Raw genomic sequence first — 27,564 nt, forward strand, 5'->3', positions numbered from 1 at the left:
GAATGTGGAAGGAAGACTACGGTTTAACGTTCCGTCGACGACGAGATGATGAGAGTCGGAGCACAAGCCCGGATTGTGTAAAGATGGGGAAGGCAATCGGTCGTGACCATTCGAAAGAACCATCCAGGAATTTTCTTTAGGCGGTTTGGGGAAATCAGAGAAAATTTGAAGCTGGATGGCAGGACGGGAATTGATCCGATGTCCTGATGGAGTCCAGCGTGTTATCACTGCACCACCTCGCTGTGTTTAGCTATAGTAAACGATCTGCCCAGAAGTATACGGACCCCTCTATGTAATGCGGAAATGAGCACTAGAAGCCACGAGAGGAGGAGCTGCGAGAGGAAAAAAAAGTATTGTGTTGTCAGTATAGAAGCAGCAACAGTAGAACTGGTAGCTCAGTGATGTCGGACGTGGATTAGTCATTGCAGTGCAAGAGCCATCAGCGATATTTCTACCCTTCTAAACCTATCCAAGTCAACTGTTAGTGACATAGTTGTGAAGTGGAACGAGAAGGAACAACCAGAGCTAAGCCAAGACCAAGCAGACTTTATGTACTGTCGGCCACAGGCTGTCGAGCATTGCGGAGGGTGTGTGTAAAACGATCGCAGAAGGAATCATCCATTAGTTCCAAAGTGCTACAAGCAGTCCAGCTAGCACAATGACTGTGCGTAGCGAGTTAAAAAGGTTGGGGTACAACGATCGAGCAATTTCTCATAAACCAAACGCATCTGTAGTGAGTGCTAACGATGTAAGCGACACTTGTGGTGGCGTAACGAGCTACAGGGTGACACACGTGAGACGGACGGTTTTGAACTGCGTAGTACTGAGGGCGCGGTGGTGGGAGGTGGTCGTGGTGGGGATAGTTCTAATCCACACAAGACGCCATTTCATTTACTCAGTCACTATGGAGCAGTGGGAATTTCAACGTCGAGTGTTTGTCTATGAAAAAGTGGCGAGTCCATTATCGCTATGCAGCGATTGTTTAGTGCGCGGTTTAATGTCGGTCGACATGAAGCTGTTCTTAGCTGTAACACAATCCTCAGATGGGTGGAAAACTTCAGATCAACTGGAAACATACTGGATAAGAAGCACCCTGGCCCGAGACGCAGAGTAACGACACCAGAAAACGTTGAAAGGGTAAGGCAAGCGGCAGTCAGAAGCCCAGGACGGTCAGCTAGACATCATGCTAGAGAGTTACGAATCAATCGTAAATCGGTTGGACGAATTTTGCATGAAGAATTAAAATTCCATCCCTACAAAATGCTCATTGTCCAACAACTTAAGGAAACCGATTTTGCTGTACAGAATGCTAGTGATTTTGGGATCGAATGAAAATGAAATTTTATTGATGAGCGATGAAGCTCATTTTCATTTAAATGGGACCGTGAATAAGCAAAGCCTACGTTACTGGGCTCCAGAGCATCCACACCTTATCCACCAGCGTCCTCTACATTCAGAAAAAGTAACAGTCTCGTGTGCTCTTTGCTCTATTGGCATTATTGGACCCTATTTTTTTGAAGAGAATGGGGCCACAGTTACTGTTAATTCGGTTCGTTACATTCGTATGCTTGAAACATTCTTGAAACCAGAACTAAGAAGAAGACGAATCCCTTTAAAATGCATTTGGTTCCAGCAGCATGGGGCAACATCGCACACCACAAACACTTCAATGACAGTTCTTAGACTCATGTTCCCTGGCAGGATTATCTCACGTTTTGGCAATGTTCCTTGGCCTGCCAGGTCTCCCGACTTGTCAGTATGTGACTTTTTTCTGTGGGGGTACCTTAAGAACCGTGTCTATAACCACAAACCACGAAATTTGGACGAGTTAAAGAATGCAATCATTCAAGAAATTGCTGCCATCCCTGCAAAGATTTTAGTCCGTGTGATGGAGGATTCTGAGAAGAGACTTGAATCCTGCATTCGAAATGATGGACATCAATTTGACGACATTATTTTTCACAAATAACTTTGTTAACTAAAATGGCAAATAATGAGCTTTCATTTTGTGTAAATAAAAATAAACATGCATTAATTTTAAAGTTGGCTGAGTATTATTTCATTAAAAATCGTCCGTCTCTCCCCTGTACATCACTGGACAGTGGACGACTGAAAAGGAGTGATTTTGCGTGATGGATCACACTGTGACAATCCGCTGCAACGGTTTGTGTTAGGCGAATAGCTGAAGTACGTTACCTGTCGTCATGTATCATGCCGACACTGAAGTACGCGTGGTTTGGAGTTGAGATATGCGGTTGCTTTCGTGATTAAGGTGTGGTCCCCTTAGAGCGCTTGAGAAAACGCTAAAAGCGGAAAGATGTGAAAATATTTTACAGAACTGTGTACTGCATACAACAGAGGAGCAGTTCGGAGACGACCATTGTTTGCATCATCATGGCAATGCGCCCTGTCATAAAGCATCATCTGCGAGGAAAAGACATTAGCATTGCTGAAATGTACTGACCTACCCAGAGTCCAGACCGGAATCCAATGGAACACTACTGGGATGAGTTACAACGCCGACTTCGCTGGTGGCCCCAGTATCAAACATCACTGCCTTCTCTGCTTTCGGCTCTTGATCAAGAGTCCGAAGCCCGTAGTCTAGTGGCTAGCGTTGCTGCCTTTGGATCGCGGGGTTCCGGGTTCGATTCCCCGCCGGGTTGGGGATTTTCTCCGCCCGAGAACTGGGTGTTTGTGTCCTCCTCATCATTTCATCATCATTCATGAAAGTGGCGAGATTGGACTGAGTAAAGAATGGAATTTGTACAAGCGCTGATAACTGCGCAGTTCAGCGCCCCACAAACCACACATCATCATCATCTTGATCAAGAATGGGCAGCCATACCTCTTCAGACATTGATACCTCATTGGTTGGTTGGTTGGTTTGGGGAAGGAGACCAGACAGCGTGGTCATCGGTCTCATCGGATTAGGGAAGGAAGGGGAAGGAAGTCGGCCGTGCCCTTTCAGAGGAACCATCCCGGCATTTGCCTGGAGTGATTTAGGGAAATCACGGAAAACCTAAATCAGGATGGCCGGACGCGGGATTGAACCGTCGTCCTTCCGAATGCGAGTCTAGTGTCTAACCACTGCGCCACCTCGCTCGGTATTGATACCTCATTGAAAGTGTCCCTAGCAGAGATCAATCCATCGTAAAGGCTAAAAGTGGACACGCTTCATATTAATGTACAGAAGTACAGAGACTTTTGACCAGATAGTGTACAGCTTACAGAATGAACAGTACGAAAACACGCCAAAAAGAGAACACACTTTGTTAAAGTACACACTGATAAAATCTGTGTACTAAAAAAATATTTGTGGGGAAAAAGGCAGATTATTTGTTGTTCGCTATTACATATGAATTTGTTCCGCCAACAAGCGAATGAAGACCCTCCTAACATAATTATACGGATGATTGGTGAGAAATAAATAGCATTTTGTGTACGGTGAACCCTGTGGCGCGTTGTCGAGTGGACGAGCTGAGAGCGGCGAGAAAATGCCTGGTATCACTCGTCACTCTGTTACAGATAGCGCGCGGCTATTTGTGTGTGTGTGTGTGTGTGTGTGGAGAGCAGCAGCGGGCAGCGGATATACTGCCGTAATCTCATCGGCCGGTAAACAAACACCGTTACTGGCCCGAGAAATGAGTACCATCTGCTTTCTGTGCAAGCGCTTCAAGATGTGCCGCTGTGCTTGCGTAAATCTCCCGGACAGAGTTTACAGAGCAAAGGAGAATTTTACCGCAACAGGAGCTACAGCGAATGAGCAGCGCAAAGCATTATAAGCGTATGATGCCACAAGAACATCGGACGCACCCTCTACATGAGCAGTAGCCGCGACGAACAGGCAAGCTGTGTCGTGCATGGTTAGGACGCCCAATGAAACTCAACTCAAGAGTATCGTTAACACTGGTTAGTGGGTGAGGAGTACAGGACTGATTACGCTACTGTGTGAAGTCTACAATCCGAAGTACTATCTGTATCACCTAACAGCTAAAAAACGCTGCACAGTTCCAATTGTAGGTTGCCTATCTCACGGTTTCCAGTGGCAATTATTTTCATTATTTCGACACTCATTAATAAATATGACTGTAATGCAAAACATCACGCAACGACAAAGCAGTTTTTACTCGACTCTCATAGTTTTCGGTATTCTTTCATTAGAGTGCTGTGATAGATTTCACCCATAATATCTTTGTACCAACTATTCAATAATGACGTGCTCCCCAATAAAAGAACAAATATTTATAAGTTATTTTAAAGAAATTACATACTGTTATGTTTACGCAAATGATTAACGTTAATTGAATAAAATTGAGAAGAAAACCAATGCGGGTTAATTAACAAATTTCTATAAAATAATTATAACCTTCCTAGTGTTACATTGGTTGAAACATGAGGCTTATATAGAAGAGCTTTGCAACAACTGCTCGACAGCAACGTGCTCCTAAAATAGCGTAAAACATCTCGGATTGATTTTATGAGCATGACATGGAGCCATAGGAGCAACGACATATAGGGCATAATTTACTACTAAAAATCATCCACAAAGTAAGTTATAACGCGCCTAGTATATCTACAGATATGACTTGTTCCTACATCAAAATCACAAGTATCACTAATGTATCCAAAGTATAGCTAATTCTTCCGATTTAGATACTTGAAAATGGCCTAAGGCTAAAACTGTACAATCGCACATGAAATAAAGAGAATGGCAGCTGAAGGCATTATGAAATATTTTTTAAAAAAAAGGTGAAGTATTAAAATTAGACTCTGCGTACATGTGTAGAGGTCTTGTAACACACTGCACAGAAATTACCCATACTTTATTCATCCACTATTTGAGAATGACAACACTTAGCGACTTCTAATAAACGTTACACATTAATTTCAAACCTGACAGCCTCACAGACTGATGAAAGGGAAAAACTTCATCGCTTACCACATTTTCGCAGTTCTTGGCGTAAAACTTCAGTATTATGCATGATGTTTTAATTTATTACGTCTTTACTACAAACGCTATTCGCAACACATTTTGTAGACAGTATCAATCACGGTTTTGCACATTCAGTCATAAAGATTTTACATCCTTAACGTCAAATATTTAACACATTAACTCATTTGTAAAGTAATCAGATGCTGGACGCTGTTTTAGCCATGCACGGCCGGTTCAAGACAACTTTTTCCACACAAGCGACTTATCATTCGGTGCTCCCCTCCTCCCTGCGTTTCGCTGGTGAACTTTCACTGGTGTCAGATTTCTCTGCTAATTGTGATATGGCAGTGTATACAAATCTTGCACTTGGGCGCCCCTGCCAGCTGTAGTGGAGTCATGTATAGAAATCTTTCGTAATTATTTTTCGCTTTTAGTCTTGTATGAGCTCAATGGATTTTAAACATTTTAAGACTATACGACAGAGATGTGTTAAATGTCATACTTATTTCAGTGTCTTTGCTCCTTATCATATCTGAAATAGAATACCTATAAATAACATTTCACTTTGTTTAATTATTATTTTCCTAAAAAATAAAATAAAGAAGAAAGAAAAAATAATTTTGTATAATTTTTATTTGAGATTGCAAACTAATGTGATCGGTATCTGACAAGGATTGAGACTGACTCGAAGAACAAGGAGAGACTGGCAGATTGGCCTGGGGGCCATCAGCAGTGGTTAACTGACTGAAGGGCAAGAAAGCAGGATAATGAAGTTCTAAAGAGTAATCCAAGAGCGAAACCATAATGTGTAGAGAAATATGGGGTGAAACCCATCCTGTATAATGAGAAGGATACAAGAGCGCAGCGAGCACACAACTGAAGGCAGAGCCTCAGTGTGGCTAGCTCTGTAGTCTACACTAATTGAAAGGCAAGTACTGTGGTATCACGAGGAGAGTGCTGTTGAGGCGATACGCAGATGTAGCAGTGCTGTCTAGCAACCATCATCGAGCTCTTCGCTTACCGCCTGGAATGCATTCCGATGCTATCCACACAACACGCTGGTCCTGCAGGGCAGCCGAGATGCCCGGCGTTACCAACCCTTTCCACCCCACCCCTAGGAAAGCTAGGTGGATCAGACAGACAAGATAGCGAGTTAATATGGCATTGTTATCCAACTGAGAGCTACATTTAAAATTTCAAGTCTCTGGCACGTTCGGTGTTTTCACCAAACAGACAGACAGACAAGAAAGTAATCTAATAAAGATGTGTTAAAAAAAGACAAAAAGAAGGGAAACAGACTGTCGTCATGGGAAAGTGTTCGACACAGTGACCCATACAGACTGGATTAACGAAGGTACAAGAATATGAAATAGGTTCCCAGTTATGTGAATGGCTTGAAAAGTTCTTAAATAATAGAACCTAGTATGTCATCCCCGACAGTGAGTGGTCATCAGAGACAAGGGTATCGTTAGGAGTGCCCCAGAGAAGTGTGATAGAATGGCTATTATTCTCTACGTGCATAAATGATCTCGTGGGCCAGCTGAGCAGCAGTTTGCGTCTGTTTGCTGGTGATGCTGTGGTGAACAGGAAGGTGTCGTCATTGAGTGACTGTAGCCAAGTGGAACTACCATAAATTCTAATGCATATGTGACTTAGACAGGATTTCTAATTGATGTGCACTGAGTGTAGAAGTCAATGCAGCTGAGTAGGGGGAAAAAAGTCATGTGACTTTCGAATACAGCATTAGTTGTGTGCTGCTTGATACAGTTACATAATTAAATATCTAGGAGCAACGTTGCATAGTACGAGGGTCACCCCAAAAGAAATGCGCACTATTTTTGTAAAAATACAGTTTTCATTCTGCATGTGTGAAAATTTTACAGTGTGTAGATACATTCTTCACGCTTGTTTTCAAACTTAGTTCAACCTGTGCCATCACAGCATGTCTTCAAGATGGCTGCTACACTTGACGTTCGTCAGAAGCAACGTGCTGCCATAGAATTCCTGTACCGTGGAAACGAGACAGTGGGAAACATCCACAAGAGATTGAAAAACGTGTATGGAGATGCTGCTGTCGATCGCAGTACAGTTAGTCGGTGGGCAAGCAGGTTATGTGATGTAAGAAGGCACGGCAATATTGAGGATTGTCCTCGCAGTGGCAGGCCTCGTACTGCACACACTCCAGGCAATGTGCAGAGAGTAAACGAACTGGTGACTGCTGACAGACGCGTCACAGTGAAGGAATTGTCACACTACGTTGGGCTAGGGGAAGGAAGTGTTTGTGCCAGGTGGGTTCCCAGGATGTTGACAGTGGCTCACAAAGAAACAAGAAAAACGGTATGCAGCGAACTTCTGGAACAGTACGAGAATGGTGGAGATGAATTTCTTGGAAGAATTGTGACAGGTGATGAAACGTGGCTCCTTCGTTTTTCATCAGAGACCAAAAGGCAATCAATGGAGTGGCATCACGCAAATTCACCCAATAAAAAAAAATTCAAAACCACACCCTCTGCTGGAAAGTTATGGCTATGTTGTTTTTCAATTCCGAGGACTCTTGCTTGTGGACCTCGTGCCAAGTGGAACTACCATAAATTCTGATGCATATGTGACGAAACTGAAAAAACTTCAAGCTCGACCGAGTCGTGTTCGACTACATCGGCAAAAACAGGATGTTTTGCTGTTGCACGACAATGCACGGCCACATGTCAGTCAAAAAACCATGGAAGTGATCACTAAACTGGGATGGACAACAATGAAACACCCGCCTTACAGTCCTGACCTGGCTCCATGTGACTGTCATCTCTTTGGGAAACTGCAAGTCTCTTTTCGTGGAACAAGGTTTGAAGATGATGACTCCTTTGTGCACGCTGCTAAACAGTGGCTCCAACAGGTTGGTCCAGAATTTTACCGTGCGGGTATACAGGCGCTGGTTCCAAGATGGCGTAAGGCAGTTGAGAGGGATGGAAATTATGTGAAGAAATGGAAATATTGCTCCTAAAGGATGTATCTACACATTGTAAAACTTTCAAACATGTAGAATAAAAGATGGATTTAAAAAAATAGTGTGCATTTCCTTTGGAGTGACCCTCGTAATATGCAATGAACGAGCACGTCAGGTTGACAGTAGGGAAGACGTACGGCCGACTTCGTCTTATAGGGAGAATTTTCGGAAAGTGTCACTCATCTACCCATAGAACAATAGTGCAACCCATTCTAGAGTACTGCTCGAGTGTTTCGGATCCCCTCCAGGTCGGATTAAAGAAAGACAGCAGCCTGTTAGATTTGTCACCAGTAGTAGCGATCGAAATGCAAGTATTACGGAGATGTCTCGGGAACTTAAATGGGAATCTCTGGAGGGAAGCCGACGTTCTTTTCGCGGAACAGTATTAAGAAAATTTAGCGACATCTGAAGCTGACTGCAGAACGATTCTAATGTCCCCAACGTACATTTCGCGTAAGGGTCACGAATTAAAGAGAAATTAGTGCTCTTGTGGTTGTATGTAAGCAGTTGTTTTACTCTTGCTCCATTTTCGAGTGCAACACGAAAGGAAATGACTAGTAGTGGCAAAACGCACCCTCCGTCACGCACCGTACGGTGGCTTGCGGGTTATGTACGCAGATGTAGATGTGGAATACAGTCCCGATGTCAATTTCCAGGCAATTTTGCGCCACTCTATATGTTACACTGCAGCTCATGCAGTAACCACTAACGTGCAGTAACCACTATCGTTTTAGTAGCCATTTTCTTGAGCAACTTTAATGTTTGCATCTCAAACACTTAATTTTGGTTTTACTTAACAAGACAATGAGCAAATAGTAGTACTGCTACTGAGATGAACTAGCGGAGGTGAGTTAACAGTGCCGTCCTTGAAACAGCCTCATGGTGTCGCAACAAAACAGGCCCATAAACTGAAAGAGAATCAGCAAGCTTAGTTTAAAGTTTTTTGTTTACCGCTCGGCAAAATATTGCACTGGTCACTGTACAGCTTCGCTACGTATGATGTCCTCGGGCAGAGCATGAATCAAGAAGAAAAAATGAGTTGTAAAGAACAGTATGAAACGAAGAGATATATTGGTTGGATACATACACTACTGGCCATTAAAATTGCTACACCACGAAGATGACGTGCTACAGACGAGAAATTTAAACGACAGGAAGAAGATACTGTGATATGCAAATCATTAGCTTTTCAGAGCATTCACACAAAGTTGGCGCCGGTGGCGACACCTACAACGTGCTGACATGAGGAAACTTTCCAACCGATTTCTCATACACAAACAGCAGTTGACCATCGTTGCCTTGTGAAACGTTGTTGTGATGCCTCGTGTAAGGAGGAGAGATGCGTACCATCACGTTTCCGACTTTGATAAAGGTCGGATTGTAGCCTATCGCGATTGTGGTTTACCGTATCCCGACATTGCTGCTAGCGTTGGTCGAGATCCAATGAGTGTTAGCATAATATGGAATCGGTCGTGTCAGGAGAGTAATACGAAACGCCGTGCTGGATCCCAACGGCCTCGTATCACTAGCAGTCGAGATGACAGGCATCTTATCCGCATGGCTGTAACGGATCGTGCAGCCACGTCTCGATCCCTGAGACAACAGATGGGGATGTTTGCAAGACAACAACCTTCGGCACGAAAGTTCGACGACGTTTTGCAGCAGCATGGACTATCGGCTCGGAGACAATTACCCTTAACGCTGCATCACAGACAGGATGGTGTACTCACCGACGAACCTGGGTTCACGAATGGCAAAACGTCATTTTTTCGGATGAACCCAGGTTTTGTTTACAGCATCAAGATGTGTTTGGCGACATCGCGGTGAACGTACATTGCAAGCGTGTATTCGTCATTGCCGTACTGGCGTATCAATCGGCGTGATGGTATGGGGTGCCATTGGTCACACGTCTCGGTCATCTCTTGTTCACATTGACTGTGCTTTGAACAGTGGACGTTACATTTCAGATGTGTTACGACCCGTGGCTCTATCCTTCAAAAATGGTTCAAATGGCTCTGAGCACTATGGGACTTAACTTCTGAGGTCACGCGACTGCTACGGTCGCAGGTTCGAATCCTGCCTCGGGCATGGATGTGTGTGATGTCCTTAGGTTAGTTAGGTTTAAGTAGTTCTAAGTTCTAGGGGACTGATGACCACAGATGTTAAGTCCCATAGTGCGCAGAGCCATTTGAACCATTTTGAACTTCTGAGGTCATCAGTCCCCTAGAACTTAGAACTATTTAAACCTAACTAACCTAAAGACATGCCCGAGGCAGGATTCGAATCTGCGACCGTAGCGGTCGCGCGGCTCCAGACTGTAGGGCCTAGAACCACTCGGCCACCCCGACCGGCTCTACCCTTCATTCGATCCCTGCGGAACCCTACATTTCAGCAGGAAAATGCACGACCGCATGTTGCAGGTCCCATGCGGGCCTTTCGGGATACGGAAAATGTTCGACTGCTGCCCTGGCCAGCACATGCTCCAGATCTCTCACCAATTGAAACGTCTGGTCAATGGTGCCCGAGCAACCGGCTCGTCACAATACGCCAGTGACTACCCCTGATGAACTGTGGTATCGTGTTGATGCTGGATGGGCAGCTGTACCTGTACACGCCATCCAAGCTCTGTTTGACTCAATGCCCAGGCATATCAAGGCTGTTATTACGGCCAGAGGTGGTTGTTCTGCGTACTGATTTCTCAGGATATATGCACACAAATTGCGTGAAAATGTAATCACACGTCAGTTCTAGTACAATATATTTGTCCAATGAATACCCGTTTATCATCTACAATTCTTCTTGGTGTAGCAATTTTAATGGCCAGTGGTGTATTACCACATGAATCGTTGGTGAAAGCTGTCGTTGAAGGGATGTTAGAGGGACAAATCAGAGGATCTTACACAGATTTGAGTACATAAGGCAGACTGATGATGGTGTGGGCTGCAGCATTTGTGCTGAGACGGACAGGACATCTCGTAAGGTAGAAGAGTGGACAGCTGAATCTCACGAACCTAGCAGTTGGTCACCCAGATAAACAAAGCAGAAACCTATAAAGTTTCTGTAAAAACTGAAACTGTTAGTATAGAGACTGCAGAATGGTAAGCGAACGGCGTGTTCTCCGAGCCAGTTCAGTAACACGCTATATTTCGTACATGTTCTCTGGTGCAACTACGCTATATAAGTACCTGCCACGGCGTTTACTTCTTTCCACTCGCACACGTAAAGCGCTGCGGAGCACGGAAAGGCCGCGTAGTCGGTCGTAAAATGGACCGTTATCTACCGGATACGACGGGCTGACGGCGACATCGACAGCGCGATAACGGCTCCGCGAGAATTTAATGGACGCTTTCGACTTCTATCGAGTCTTATCTGTTACGCAATGTTGTAGATGTGATTCTGCAGCGATACCTACCTCATATCGCTGCTTCTGTTTTGGTCAATGCAAGATATCGTGAACACACACATTCCATCGTCATCAAGCAACAGGTTTTAAACAGTACACAAAAAAATGTGGAAATTCCGGGTATTGTATTCCTTCTAGTTATTTCCTTAAGTAGACTATGGAGGGGAGAGCCTTCTGACGCAATGTGTCAGAACCGAAACGCTGTACGTAGAGCTGACAATGACTGGGTCTTTGTCGGGGAATTAGCACCAGAAACTTCACAGACTATTGCTAAATGCCTCATTAAAGTCTCTTGTCATTACAGTCAATGACTAGTAGCGAGATGCATCACAGAACCTCAGCACGAAGTGCGGACAAATGAGTAAAACAAACTTTAGTATCTACAAGTAATCAGCCAGCGTAACGTAGAGGAAAGAACGCTACCAGAGCAATAATAAGAAAGATGACTTATGATTCAAATTAACGAACGATGGTAACAACAAAATCTAACTCTCCAGAAATTCCAATATACACTACTACGTTCAGAATGCACCTATCAAAAATGGTTCATATGGTTCTGAGCATTATCGGACTCAACATCTGAGCTCATCAGTCCCCGACAACTTAGAACTACTTAAACCTAACTAACCTAAGGACATCACACACATACATGCCCTATGCAGGATTCGAACCTGCGACCGTAGCAGTCGCGCGGTTCCGGACTGAAGCGCCTAGAACCGCTCGGCCACCGATGACGGCAATGCACGTATCGACCAGAAACACTAGCACTGGGGTCGATGAAAGTAAGTGAAGAAATCAAGAAATGAGAAAAAAAGACAAACAACACATCGTCAGCACAAACATTTAAATTACGATGGACACAAACACAGCGAAAAAATTTTCCTCTTGATTTCACTTACAACATTAATATTAGACAGGCACGTTCAATGAATAAGTTAGTGCTGGCTGACTAGACGAATTGTGCAACACACTGAACCGCCTTTTAAGGCAGACCTAACTGGTTTATGAACGTACGTGAAGATGTGAAGGAAACTGGCATACAAAAGCAAGGGCAAAGCAGACCTATAACGAAAAATAAGAAGAAAGATAAGAGTTCTGTTCTCCATTGACGAAGAGCAAACTTCGTTTACTAATGTACGCTCAGCGGTCACGTTATTTTGTTTTAGAGCTATGAGAAAGAGGCAAGAAAAGTCTGCTAGGAAGTTTCATATAAGCGCACACTCCGTTGCAGAGTGAAAATCTCATTGAGGCAAGAAAAAGTAAAATAAATAATTTTAGAATAACGCTAACTGACTTTTCTGTCGTTGCTTGGGAGAACATGATAATAACATTAAAAAGGATGTCACTTCCTTATGTTCTGCAAAATTATATTTATTTGGTCCCGAACCGACTTTCGGCTTCTCAGGTCATCTTCATGTGACAATCCATCTTCGTGTGACAACTGACTCCTCAAACACAGATAAACAGGATGTGCGACTTAAACAGATATTATTTGTACAAAAGATACAGAAATGAGCAAGTGTTTGCATAGGAAAACATCACAATAATTACATTAACTAAAAAAGGGGTAAACAGAATTTTTATGTAGAGATACAGATAACAAATGATGAGAAATGAAATGGACTTATAGCCAGAATCTAATATTTGTAACGAAAACTTAATTTAACTAGAGGGGAAACTGAGTTTGATCGTCTAATACGTGGCTGGCATTCTGTGTCACGAGTTTGTTGATTTTCATTATTTCCATTAGGGTCATCTTTCTGTTTTTTTTTTCCTTTTTTTTGGCAGAATGTAAAACTTCACAGTCTACATTATATGATATAGTCATTGTGTTGTGTACGCATAGGACTGTAATTCCTTAGTCTGGCTGTTTCTAGCCTTCTACCAATGGTGCGGGATGACGGAGTGCTGCACGGAGCCCATTACTTGTTCTCGGATAGAAGGCACAGATGTAAAGGGGTGACGACGTGTTTTGTGCATAACACAGCGATTGTCCCTTGTGGCCGTTGGACGTGGTCGACGGGAACCTTGTCTTCACACTCCTGTGCAGTCCAACACCGGGCCACTGTCACATTCCAATGCGACATAGTTCCCGATAACGCACGAAGCGGCCAACCGGCAAAACAGAGTCCCACAGTGAGAACCCTTTAAAATTCTGTCATGTTCTGATAACGCTGTAACATCCTCGTGTCGTTCACAGTGATCACTGAACATCCGACGCTGTTCACATTCCTTACATACCCGACCAGGCCTGGTAACGACGCTAAATACGAACAACGGTACGTAAGGCTCTCTGATGGCTGTTTTACCCACACACAGAACTCAAATCCTGATAATTTATACAGGGTGAATTTCTCCACCGTGTACAAACTCTAGGGATTCTTCGATGATAGGATATGGAACAAAAAAGGTCTAACGAACTTAGGTCCGGAAATGCATGGTTTCCATGCTAAAGACTTCATACTCTGTGGCTATCATACTTTGTTAAAAAAGACTGCAGTCTAATACGCGTTGTACCGCGCAGCCACAGTCACAGTACGCATGGGGAGGTGGTACTGTTCCTCATAGTCACGCCCTAGCGCCTTCTCCTACCGTAGTAATTGCTAATGTTGTGTCACTTCTCTTGCTGACTCACTTTGTAGTGGATACGATACAGCGTTGTACACAGTGGTTCTGCGTTCGAATCGAGAGCTTGCCGACATGGTGTTTACATACGAAAAGGCAAACGGTAACGGGTGGCGGGCAGCAAGGTTGCATCGGGAGACCTATCCCAGGCGGCAACAACCACAGCATTCAACGCTGTTTCGCCGCTTGAGACAGGGTGTTTCTCAGGAAGCAGGAAATCATGAACGACGTGCCCGAGATGTTCGGACACTAGACTTGGAGGAAAACGTGATTAACACTGTGGAAGGCGACCACCGTTTGAGTATCAGGCAGTTGGCCCGCCAGTGCTGGGTAAGCCCGACCACTGTGTGGAACATTCCCCATGACAGTTGTTACTACCCTTATCACTTACTGCGTGTCCAGTGCTTACAAGCGACATTCCCACATAGGGAGCGGTTTTGTCTCTGGTTTCTTCACCGGGCGACCAAAATCCCCAGATTTGTGTCATCCATCATATTCACAGCATAGTATTTACAGGGTGTTTCAAAAATGACCGGTATATTTGAAACGGCAATAAAAACTAAACGAGCAGCGATAGAAATACACCGTTTGTTGCAATATGCTTGGGACAACAGTACATTTTCTGGCGGACAAACTTTCGAAATTACAGTAGTTACAATTTTCAACAACAGATGGCGCTGCAAGTGATGTGAAAGATATAGAAGACAACGCAGTCTGTGGGTGCGCCATTCTGTACGTCGTCTTTCTGCTGTAAGCGTGTGCTGTTCACAACGTGCAAGTGTGCTGTAGACAACATGGTTTATTCCTTAGAACAGAGGATTTTTCTGGTGTTGGAATTCCACCGCCTAGAACACAGTGTTGTTGCAACAAGACGAAGATTTCAACGGAGGTTTAATGTAACCAAAGGACCGAAAAGCGATACAATAAAGGATCTGTTTCAAAAATTTCAACAGACTGGGAACATGACGGATGAACGTGCTGGAAAGGTAGGGCGACCGCGTATGGCAACCACAGAGGGCAACGTGCAGCTAGTGCAGCATGTGATCCAACAGCGGCCTCGGGTTTCCGTTCGCCGTGTTGCAGCTGCTGTCCAAATGACGCCAACGTCCACGTATCGTCTCATGCGCCAGAGATACACCTCTATCCATACAAAATTCAAACGCGGCAACCCCTCAGCGCCGCTACAATTGCTGCACGAGAGACATTCGCTAACGATATAGTGCACAGGATTGATGACGGCGATATGCATGTGGGCAGCATTTGGTATACTGACGAAGCTTATTTTTACCTGGACGGCTTCGTCAATAAACAGAACTGGCGCATATGGGGAACCGAAAAGCCCCAAGTTGCAGTCCCATCGTCCCTGCATCCTCAAAAAGTACTGGTCTGGGCCGCCATTTCTTCCAAAGGAATCATTGGCCCATTTTTCAGATCCGAAACGATTACTGCATCACGCTATCTGGACATTCTTCGTGAATTTGTGGCGGTACAAACTGCCTTAGACGACACTGTGAACACCTCGTGGTTTATGCAAGATGGTGCCCGGCCACATCGCACGGCCGACGTCTTTAATTTCCTGAATGAATATTTCGATGATCGTGTGATTGCTTTGGGCTATCCGAAACATACAGGAGGCGGCGTGGATTGGCCTCCCTATTCGCCAGACATGAACCCCTGTGACTTCTTTCTGTGGGGACACTTGAAAGACCAGGTGTACCGCCAGAATCCAGAAACAATTGAACAGCTGAAGCAGTACATCTCATCTGCATGTGAAGCCATTCCGCCAGACACGTTGTCAAAGGTTTCGGGTAATTTCATTCAGAGACTACGCCATATTATTGCTACGCATGGTGGATATGTGGAAAATATCGTACTATAGAGTTTCCCAGACCGCAGCGCCATCTGTTGTTGACAATTGTAACTACTGTAATTTCGAAAGTTTGTCTGCCTGAAAATGTACTGTTGTCCCAAGCATATTGCAACAAACGGTGTATTTCTATCGCTGCTCGTTTAGTTTGTATTGCCGTTTCAAATATACCGGTCATTTTTGAAACACCCTGTACTTTCATAACATTCATCTGTGGGATACTACGCAGAACCCCCTTGGTATGGTGACAGCGAATCATCAGCATCCATGCAGCCGGATGTGTGAGCCAGGATTATTGGCGACAGTATTTTGGGACCAGTCTTCTTTCCACGTCGCCTAACAGGCCGGACCTATAGACATTTTTTGCGGGTGACTTTGCCTCGCCTGATGGAAGAAGTGCAATTGATGATTCGAAGGTTTATGCTGGTTGTGCTCCAGCCCACATTGTCGTTAACGTCCAGACGCATCTTATTCGTGTCTTTCCTGGCAGATGGGTCGGACGATGGGGTCATGCGATTTCTGGTTATGAGGCCATCTGAAAAGTATCGTGTATGCAGAGCCCATTCCAGATGTGGATACACTGGAGCCCCGTATACATGCTGCCTTCGACACTGTTCGGATGCAACCTAGCCGATGTGAAAGTGGGAGACAGAATATGCTACGGCTCGTACACACATGCGCTGAGGCACATCGAAATAACCTACAACACATACTGTAACTGTGGCTGCATGGTACAGAATTAGACCGCAGTCTCTGTAACAATGTAAGATTGAATAAATAGTCTCTAGCGTGGAATCCATGCATTGCTGGACAAAAAATTCATTAGACCTTCTTCGTTCCCTATCCTCTCATCGATCAATACCTAGACTAGAGCTCATACACGGTGGAAAAAATAACCCTGTATATTGTAACGAAACAGGCTGTATTGGGTCATATTGAGTACCCGATACAGCAGGTTTCGTAGTATGCGATACACTCTGATACAGATGCGAGTAGTGTAGAAGGACACTTATTGAATAAGTTCACTTAGTGCAACAGTGTGAAATAGTTGTAACGAAAATGTTAAACTGTGTCACAGACCAGTTAATGTATGTTCTTAATCAGGTAAAGTAATGTACAGTTAGGTTAAGTCATTATCACTTTGCTATGAATTTTGGGACGTTTTGAACAGGAAGAACAAGTTCTGGAATCAGTGTTAATAGTGTATACATGTTAGTAACTGTTTTCATTCAGTTTCGTAATTAGAATTCAATTAGTAAAATTCATTGTTTACCAGAACGCAAATTAACTGTGTTAACCATTAATTTTGGAAAAGCTTAACATTTATGTATCTTTGCAACTGAGGACAACATATTCTTACGGAAATCACCAACTAAAAATCAGTAATTAAACTCGTAATTAATGATTCTGGAACATTCTATATGGAATTTCAGTGTAATGTCCACATATTACGAAAACTAGAGAATATTCCTTTAAACTGGGGACATAAACTGATTCAGAAAGACAATTTGTATCATGTTAAAAGAACGATTCATCAGTTTTTTGTAACACGATTTAAAGATTTTGTTATGTACGTAATTATTCCTCATTTTAGCCTTCAAATGTTGTAAAAAGTCATTTTGAACGTTACCAGCCAAAAATTGTTTCATAAAATCGCATAATTAATTAAATTACGTAAAGATATTCGAGAATGTTCTGGATTGAATAATACGAATTTAATTGTTAACTGTATGTATGTTTCAAAATTGCACTTGTAAAAGATCGTTAATTTCGGAAATATGCATTAATTTCTACTAAAACTCTGTAATCTCAGTTTTGCCGGATTAACTTATTGCAGTTGTTACATCAAACATGAAATAACATAATAATGTCAAAGAACGTAATTGTTAAAAGATGTGTAAATACACCTTGTCAAAAGCCTTTGGGGGCGGAGGGCAGTTGGAGTACCAGCAGGTGTGTTACGGTGCCTGTAAAGTCTTGACAAATAAACAAGTGTTATCAACAGATTAATTGGTGTACGTCTGGTAGTGACCCAAGACTTTCTAAAAAATGTAAAACATGGTACGATCAGCTGTACTATGTTAAACCTGAATTGATGGGATTGCAACGTTAGATTTGGTGAATGGGGCTAGTATGAGAAGTTACGTTAGATTTGACGTTGGAGCTGGGCTTCTGGACCTGGTTAAGTTTTAATAGTCGCCGATGGTATGTACGAAGTACTTTGAAATCCGACCATGTCTTCTGGGTGAGTCATCTTTTTTTGTCAGGCAGTGTATACTCGAAATCAACAATACTGTGCGTGGCGGAGGATATTTCTCGTACTATTATCGTTTCCTTCCTTCCCAGTTTCATTCGCACATACTGCGTGGGAAGGAAGACTGCCCCTAAGCCTCCATGTTAGCTCTAATTTCTCTAATTTTTCCGTCGTTGATATTTCAGAAGGTGTATGTAGGCGGAAGTAATATGTTTCCTGACTTCATGAATCTTGAACTCACAGGGCAAACATTAGTCACTTCCTCAAAAGACCGTACTGGACGATTTGGAGCGTTGTAGATGGTGTAAAAGTAGTACCAGCGGTCACTGGGCCCTTCACCGATGTGTGACTGACGGTATTGAAGTTACGTGTACGTACGAGTTACTTGTATGGAATCAGCGCAATAGAATGGGTTGCCTCTGCGACAGTACCTAACGGTGACTGCTGCTGCGTTGCTCATCTACACCGCAATCCATAGGAGCAAGTCATTTGCGACTTTGCCTGATATTGGTCGTACCTTAGGTACTTGGGCCATGCACGGCTCTGTTTAAAAAAGGACAATAGCTCGATGTAGTCACAGGATCGAGCAGCTATTTCGCTGCAAACAATAACCTGTAGCTGTGTTCCTGCAGTCAAATAGTCTAAGCACTGGCTAGAATCGCCAATTAATAAAATACATAGAAATATATAAATGTTTGATGGATAATTTAATGGTTCAAATGGCTCTGAGCACTATGGGACTTAACATCTATGGTCATCAGTCCCCTAGAACTTAGAACTACTTAAACCTAACTAACCTAAGGACAGCACACAACACCCAGTCATCACGAGGCAGAGAAAATCCCTGACCCCGCCGGGAATCGAACCCGGGAACCCGGGCGTGGGAAGCGAGAACGTTACCGCACGACCACGAGCTGCGGACGATAATTTAATAACAAGGGTTCTACTATGACGTCTGTAATAGACGGAGAATTACGCTGAATAATGTTTGTTCAAGAAACGGCATCTCTGATAAATGGGGAGTGGTCATATGATATTCAGTTAAATTACAGACGTAAAATATCCTTGTCAGATGCAGACAAGTTACGTTGAGAGCGTTACAAGGATGGTAGCAAAATTCCTAAACTAAACAGTCATGAAAGATACGCGAAAACTAAGTCCATTTCGTAATTACAATACACGAACATTCACCAGCTCGAAACAGTTCATGATGATTCACAAATTAACACATGCGATGCTAAGAATAGTAATTCATACTCTGTTTATTCTCAGTTCCATAAATCAAGCGGAAACGGAGACCTTTTCTGGAACACCTCAGACCTCGCGAAATATGCAGTCCCTTCAGGAGTTAAAAAATGGTAGCGGCCGTTCACTGCCTACAGTCAAACATCTCCACGATAAAATATCACTCGTTATTCCTCTTTCCAGAACTCGCGTATAAGTGTCCAGAATCGCTTCCTTGAGCTCTTCATTCGAAAAGTCCCAGTCTTCACTCGACTCCCGTAGTGTTCCGCTACTGTTGTTTGTCCATTGGCAGAAGGCCGTTCCCACCGGAAATACGTGCCACAGACATGATTTGACACATCTTGTTCACATCCTGGAGTAAACTAATATCATACAAGAATATTACATCCGGTTACACTCAGATCATTCACAGTAATTACAAATAAAGTGTTGTTCATAAAAAATAAGCTAGTATTCTTGCACAAGTGCACTCACGTTAAATGACTACGAATTCTCATAAAATATTATTCAAACAATTATTTACGCCTTTCCTTTGGTTCTCTTTTCAATTGAGGTGTCCGCCGACTCATCGATTCACCACCTTTAAATTTGCACAGTTTTTAACAGCACTTGCAGTCACCATCTGAATAAAGTTACTGGCAATATAGTAAACTGTTTACGAAATAAACACACAAGTATGACAAAATATGAGATACTGATATTGTGTTCATTTGCTGTGTAAATGTGGAGAACACGATGTTTCAACAAACATTTGCGCAATTAAAAGGATATAAAAGACGTAATTAATCTAGAAATAAAATAGCTACAGGTACGTAGCTTTCAGAGACGATGGCTGTAGTGTAATGCTATCATCTGAGTTATCGTTTGTTGATATCGGATGAAGAGCTCCATTCTGCAAATGTTTATTCACAGTGAAATATTAAATTCTGTAGTTGTCCAGAATGAGATTTTCACTTTGCAGCGGCGTGTGCGCTGATATGAAACTTCCTGGCAGATTAAAACTGTGTGCCCGACCGAGACTCGAACTCGGGACCTTCGCCTTTCGCGGATAAGTGCTCTACCATCTGAGCTACCCAAGCGCGACTCACGTCCCGTCCTCACAGTTTTACTTCTGCCAGTACCTCGCCTCCTACCTTCCAGACTTTACAGAAGCTCTCCTGTGAACCTTGCAGAACTAGCACTCAGATGGTAGAACACTTGCCCGCGAAAGGCAAAGGTCCCAAGTTCGAGTCTCGGTCCGGCACACAGTTTTAATCTGCCAGGAAGTTTCATACCAGCGCACACTCCGCTGCAGAGTGAAAATCTCATTCTGGAAACAGCTTCCAGGCTGTGCCTAAGCCATGTTTCCACAATATCCTTTCTTTCAGGAGTGCCAGTTCTGCAAGGTTTGCAGGAGAGCTTCCGTAATGTTTGGAAGGTAGGAGACGAGGTACTGGCAGAAGTAAAGCTCTGAGAAGGGCTCGTGAGTCGTGCACTTGTCCGCGAAAGGCAAAGTTTCCGAGTTCGAGTCTCGGTCCGGCACACAGTTTTAATCTGCCAGGAAGTTTCTGTAGTTCTAAAAGTATTGAAATTATTGTTGTGTCACTGGATGTGCCTCATTTTTCTGGGATCGCCGGTGTACTCAGATTTGCTTTAGTATTTGATGTGAATTATTGTTATAGCTTCTCAAAGAGTAGTGAGAAGCTATCTTTCGGCTTGTGTGGCTCTCCGCCATATGTTGGAGCATGGTCTCCTCCACGAAGGTCGTGCGAATGACAGCCGTCAAAATTCCCCATACTGAGATTTTTCCATGTCCGGCCACTCTGCTAGTCTACGCACCTGGACTCGCTCGTGCCGGTCACATAACCGGCTGATGGAACTGCTCCGGCGCGACCTGAGACCTGGACCCATTAGCATTCAGACGTACAACAAATCCATCTTACCTCGTAACACATGCGGTTGACCACTTTTAAATTGGCATAGTTTTTCAATAGCACTTGCAATCAACATTTGAATAAAGTAACTGGCAAAATAGTAAACTGGGCGGCCAATTAGCTCGCCTAAATACGCGCTCGTTACACCATGGAGACGTGGCAGAAAGGAGTTACCGTATTTGGACATGCCCATGATAACTCCGTGAATGAAGTTATCCGACTGTTGGCGTATCAACGCGTTCTGTCGAAAGTGTCTCCAGGGAATGTTGTACCACTCCTACGGAAGTTCCACGGCGTATAAGCAGCCGTCATAAAAAGTTCCCAACCGACAAGAACCGGATACGAATGTCTAGCCTTGTAGGTATAAATCGGTTTCAAACCGGACAGGAATTGCCGCTGTCAGTAACCGTAACTCAACCAGTCTCGGAGTGAACACTGGGAAGGGAACTGCGTGCAGCAGACATTCGCAGTTGGGTACCTTCGAAAAGGGCATAGCTCACAGCGGCATATAACGGTGCACGCCTTCAGTGGGCCAGACCTGATAACAATTGCTCAAAAGCGGACTGGAAGCGTTTAGTGTGGTCCAGTGACTCGCTATTGCCGGCCGAAGTGGCCGTGCGGTTCTAGGCGCTGCAGTCTGGAACCGCGAGACCGCTACGGTCGCAGGTTCGAATCCTGCCTCGGGCGTGGATGTGTGTGATGTCCTTAGGTCAGTTAGGTTTAACTAGTTCTGTTCTAGGGGACTTAGGGGACTAATGACCTCAGAAGTTGAGTCCCACAGTGCTCAGAGCCATTTTTGACTCGCTATTTTGCACCGACCGCCCTGTGAGTAGTTTAAGAGGTAATGAGTGGAGGCTGTAGCACTTCTGTGAAGCTCTAAGTGCGCTACCATGGGTTGGGCCGCGACATTCTGGTTGCCGTGGACATAAATGAGGATGTGTATTTCACCATTCTACGTCTATATGATGAGTGCGCTGTGGACACTCCAGAGATGACGACAGCCATGTTCACAGGGCGGCACATATAAGATCCCGGTTTAACAGCCACTCACGCACCCATTCACAGCTCGACTAGGCCGCTACAACACACGACCCTATACTCAAAAAAATGGTTCAAATGACTCTGAGCACTATGGGACTTAACATCTGATGTCATCAGTCCCCTAGAACTTAGAACTTCTTAAACCTAACTAACCTAAGGACATCACACACATCCATGCCCGAGGCAGGATTCGAACCTGCGACCGTAGCAGTCGTGCGGTTCCGGACTGAAGCGCCTAGAACCGTTCGGCCACAGCGGCAGGCTCCTAAACTCGAAGAAAATGTTAGAAACTGTTTGCAGCAGCAGGTGAAACTATCAACATTCTCACAGTTTGGCAGTTCTGTGATACCTAATCACCAGTGAATGACTTCAGTTTGATCTGGCATACTTCAAGAAACTTGTGGAGTGTTCCAACGAATTGAGCCCATTATCGAGGCTAGAGGCAGTACTGTACGATATTAGCATCATATCTCCTAGAATTAACTACTTTTTTGTCCAGTGCTCTTATTACTAGAAAGTACTACCTACAGTTAACTCTACGGTCAGGCCTAGAAGGCTCCACAAAGCTGTCACCATATGGGGTCACAGGATATCAATATACAGTCGCACATAGTTAGCACTCCACTCTTCCAGTTTTTTAATTTTGATATATACGTTTGTCATTGCGTCAATCGTTGGGGATAATCTGACTTATATTATTCTTGAAGAATCAAGCGTGACGAGATCGATGAAGTTCCCTGCTACTTTTTATTACAATTTGACGCAACATCACTACGTAACTTTCAGATCCGATGATGACATAGTAGATCTGTCGAAAGTGTTAACAGTAATAAAAATCTGGCAAACTTGGTTCTTCAACAATAACATACCGAGCGAGAAGGTGCAGTGGTTAGCAGACTGGACTCGCATTCTGGAGGACGACGGTTCAAACCTGCGTCCGGCTATCCTGATTTCGGTTTTTCTAAATCGCTGCAGCCAAAGTCAGGGATGGTTCCTTTGAAAGGCCACGGCCGACTTCCTTCCCTAATCTGACGGGACCGATGACATCGCTGTTTTGTCCCCTTCCCCAAATCAAGCAACCAACCAAGAATAATAGGATTTTAATCTTGCCTTTTCCAGACTGGAGTCGCTACTTCTCCCTTCATCGACTCCTCAGTGCTGCTTTGACTCAGTTACACCGAAATCCAGTCCACAGTCCATCATGGACCTATAAGGGAACGAACCCAGGTACTCTGCGCGGTACGCAGACACGCGCTCGTCATTCGGTTACGGAGGTGGACTGCTAAAATACTGGTGATGACAATTTATTGCACCATCAGGATTCGAAGCAGCAACTTTCGGTGGGAGCACCACTGTATAAGCGCACGTTGGCGATCTAGGATAGAAAGGCATGTATACATGGAATTGAATAGAAAATTCGTCATTGAGACTCATGAATGCGCCATATAAGAAGCGTCTCTCCCAGTGTACAAAGGGCACTAATTACGAAATTTTGTCTACTGCCTAATTATTCGTTTAGTTATATTTATTCAGAGCGGTAGGTAATTTTAGAGGAAGTCAGAAGCAGCATACACGACACGCGATTTGGAATTTTGACGACTGAATCTCTTCAAGTTGTGACATGAATTTTATGATTTAGTGTTTCATTTACTGTTGGTGATTGTGGTAGCATGCATGAAAAAGGCTCATAGATATAGTGCGAGTGCGACAGTAAATGTGAGCAAATTTCTGGTCTACTCATGTCGTCATTAACCACATTTGATGTCTTCTGTAAAGACCAAACTTTTGAAGAACTGCGAGCGTAATAAGAAGGAAGATGAGAGGCTTTAACGTTCTTTCAAGGACGAAGTCATTAGTGGAACGTCACAAGCTGCGATTGGGGAAATATGAAAACAAGACTCGGTCCTGTCCTTTCTATTTCTTTCGGTATTTGCCTTACACAATTTAGAGAAACCAAGGGCAACCTGCATCTGAATGAGTTGACGGAGATGTGAACTCAGTTCTTCTAAAACGCGAGACCAGTATCTTACAATGCGTCAACGTTTTCGTTGTGCACATAAGCACGCTGGCGGAAATAAGCAGGACTTGTGAGTCAGTCACCGGGCATGGGAATTCTGTCGACGTCAGATTCTCAGCAGAGGCGCTGTCCCTTTATCTGTTATCTGGGGAGATTTCTGCCTAGTATTACGCCCAATTCGTCACAAGCGGTCAGGCGCTTTAAGCTGGATGGGGTTTTTCGACGTTGTATCAATTTGCTTGACAACTAAACAGCTAATATTTTGGAAATAACGTGCAGTTTGTGGATAGGCTTATATTCAACATTAATTTAAGAAATTGTCCTTCAAGCAGGACGCAAGCGGTTTCACGAGGGAGGCTAGAAGCTTTCAAAGCATTCATTAGACCCACATATATTATCTGAGGAAAAGTATCCGAACAGCTACTAGTGGTCAGTAATCTGGGGTGTGTCCCCCCTTCGTGTTTATGACGGCTTGGACTTTGCTGAGGATACTTTCAATTAGGTGCCCTAAAGTCTGAACGTGGGGGTCTGCAACAAAATCGACATTTTAGCTCATCCCAAAGGTGTTCCATTGTGCTCAGGAATGTTATTGTCCACAAACCATTGCCTCGCGCATGCTGCTTTATGACGTGATGCGTTGTCATGCTGATGCAAAACAGTCATCATCTCCGAACTGTTCTCCAACAGTACGCTGTAAAACGTGTCTATATCCTTCCACATTTAACACCCGAAGCAGGAAGAAGCTCCCCTACAGCAACACAGCTTCCTCCGTACATCACTGCTGGTACTAGTAGGTTCTCCAGGCATTCGCCAAACCCAAACCCTTCGACAGCATTGCCGCAGGTTATAGCGTGACTCGTCACCTCACATCACTCGTTTCCAATCACCCACCGTCGAGTGATGTCGCTCTGTGTACACCACCTCAAGCGTCGCTTAGCACTACCTACAGAAATGTCTGGCCTACGAGGAGGAACTGATCGACCATTCTGCCCCATAATTTTTAACTTATTGCTCACAGTTATTATGCTAACTAGACTTCTGGTAGCACTTTGAAACTCGCGGGTAATTCCATCCGCTGATGTCAATAATCTTCTGACAACCACCGTCCACAATAGTCTACGTTTCCCGTCCGTCAGCACGTGACGTCTGCTTAGACTTGTTTTAGCTGTGGTTGTTCTTCCTCACTTCAAATCGCCTCATCAATAGTCGACTTCGGCATCTTTAGAAGGTTTCAAATGTCCCTGGTGGTCTCGTTACTCAGGTGACATTCGGTGACTAGTCTACGTCCGAGGTCACTGGCCTGACCGACCGATTCTGCTGTTACTGCCGATAACACAGTATTCTGCGCCTCCTTTTATACTGGCCGGACCACCCCTCCTGACATCTAGTTTATGGACATCTTTAACCAGATAGTGTAAATTGACAACTCTGGCCGGCCGCTGTGATCGAGCAGTTCTAGGCGCTTCAGTCCGGAACAACGCGGCTGCTATGGTCGCAGGTCCGAATCCTGCCTCGGGCATGGATGTGTGTGATGTCCTTAGGTTGGTTAGGTTGAAGTAGTTCTAAGTCTAGGGGACTGATGACCTCAGATGTTAAGTCCCATAGTGCTTAGAGCCATTTGAACTTTTTGACAACTATCGCCCAACTAGACTGAAGCACGGAAACCACTTAAATGGCAGAGCTGGAGATTCTGTGTGATATAGTACAGGGCTATTACAAATGACTGAAGCGATTTCATAAATTCACTGTAGCTCCATTCATTGACATATGGTCACGACACACTACAGATACGTAGAAAAACTTATAAAGTTTTGTTCGGCTGAAGCCGCACTTCAGGTTTCTGCCGTCAGAGCGCTCGAGAGCGCTGTGAGACAAAATGGCGACAAGAGCCGAGAAAGCGTATGTCGTGCTTGAAATGCACTCACATCAGTCAGTCATAACAGTGCAACGACACTTCAGGACGAAGTTCAACAAAGATCCACCAACAGCTAACTCCATTCGGCGATGATATGCGCAGTTTAAAGCTTCTGGATGCCTCTGTAAGGGGAAATCAACGTGTCGGCCTGCACTGAGCGAAGAAACGGTTGAACGCGTAGCCCGCGGAAAATTGGCTCATGCCACAACTGGAGACCGACAGCGCCGACTTCATCTTTCAACAGGATGGTGCTCCACCGCACTTCCATCATGATGTTCCGCATTTCTTAAACAGGAGATTGGAAAACCCATGGATCGGTCGTGGTGGAGATCATGATCAGCAATTCATGTCATGGCCTCCACGCTCTCCCGACTTAACCCCGTGCGATTTCTTTCTGTGGGGTTATGTGAAAGAGTCAGTGTTTAAACCGCCTCTACCAAGAAACGTGCCAGAACTGCGAGCTCGCATCAACGATGCTTTCGAACTCATTGATGGGGACATGCTGCGCCCAGTGTGGGAGGAACTTGATTATCGGCTTGATGTCTGCCGAATCACTAAAGGCGCACATATCGAACATTTGTGAATGCCTAAAAAAACTTTTTGAGTTTTTGTATGTGTGTGCAAAGCATTTTGAAAATATCTCAAATAATAAAGTTATTGTAGAGCTGTGAAATCGCTTCAATCATTTGTAATAACCCTGTACATGTCGTCTGTTTCGCATTTTTTTCGCTGGATCACTCGGGGGACTGATTTTCCATTAACGAAAATATACGCCATTCGAAGCTGTCAATATTGTAACTCGATGCACTCGGACGCTGTTTTCAGTTTGTAAAATATCAGGTTACTACAGCTAAGTGCATTTGTACATTGCAAGTTAATTTTCCGTACCTTTTAGCAGTAATACAGTCACTGTTAAATGTGTTACAAATTGTTGGCACGCTCGCATGACGTTAGTTCATTTTTAGCAGCCTGAATTTACTCGCATTTCACTATGCCGGCAAGCTTCTTCCGTTTATCAGTCGCACAGCACACAACAGAGAGGATAATTTTCATGCTTGTGACACTGAAACTTTTAATCGTCTTCCATATCATGGAGAGCACATTCGTTGGTTCTGCAGTACAGAGACTGTGCAGTTTCTGATAATACCGCCAACCACGTATGAGGAGTATTCAGAAAGCAAAGACTGTTCGATCACAGCAGAAACATTCTGTTTTGAAAAAATCTTTTACTGGCGGTTTTAGTTTCATTTCACCATTCACTTCTACAAAATTTTCGTTAACATTGCACTAACTTTAATCCATCTAAATAGTCGCTGTCCGCTGGGAAGAGTAACGGTTCACAACGGCAGT

The 27,564-nt window shown here is 44.1% G+C and overlaps 1 protein-coding gene across 2 annotated transcripts in view; it reads right to left on the bottom strand.

Moving 5' to 3' along the window:
• The window catches only part of LOC124622399 (tumor necrosis factor alpha-induced protein 8-like protein), a 905,915-nt gene that overhangs the window by 108,093 nt on the left and 770,258 nt on the right, over positions 1-27,564 (bottom strand). The window lies entirely within an intron of this gene.

This window comes from Schistocerca americana, chromosome 7 (assembly GCF_021461395.2).
Source record: "Schistocerca americana isolate TAMUIC-IGC-003095 chromosome 7, iqSchAmer2.1, whole genome shotgun sequence".
In the NCBI taxonomy this organism is placed as follows: domain Eukaryota; kingdom Metazoa; phylum Arthropoda; class Insecta; order Orthoptera; family Acrididae; genus Schistocerca; species Schistocerca americana.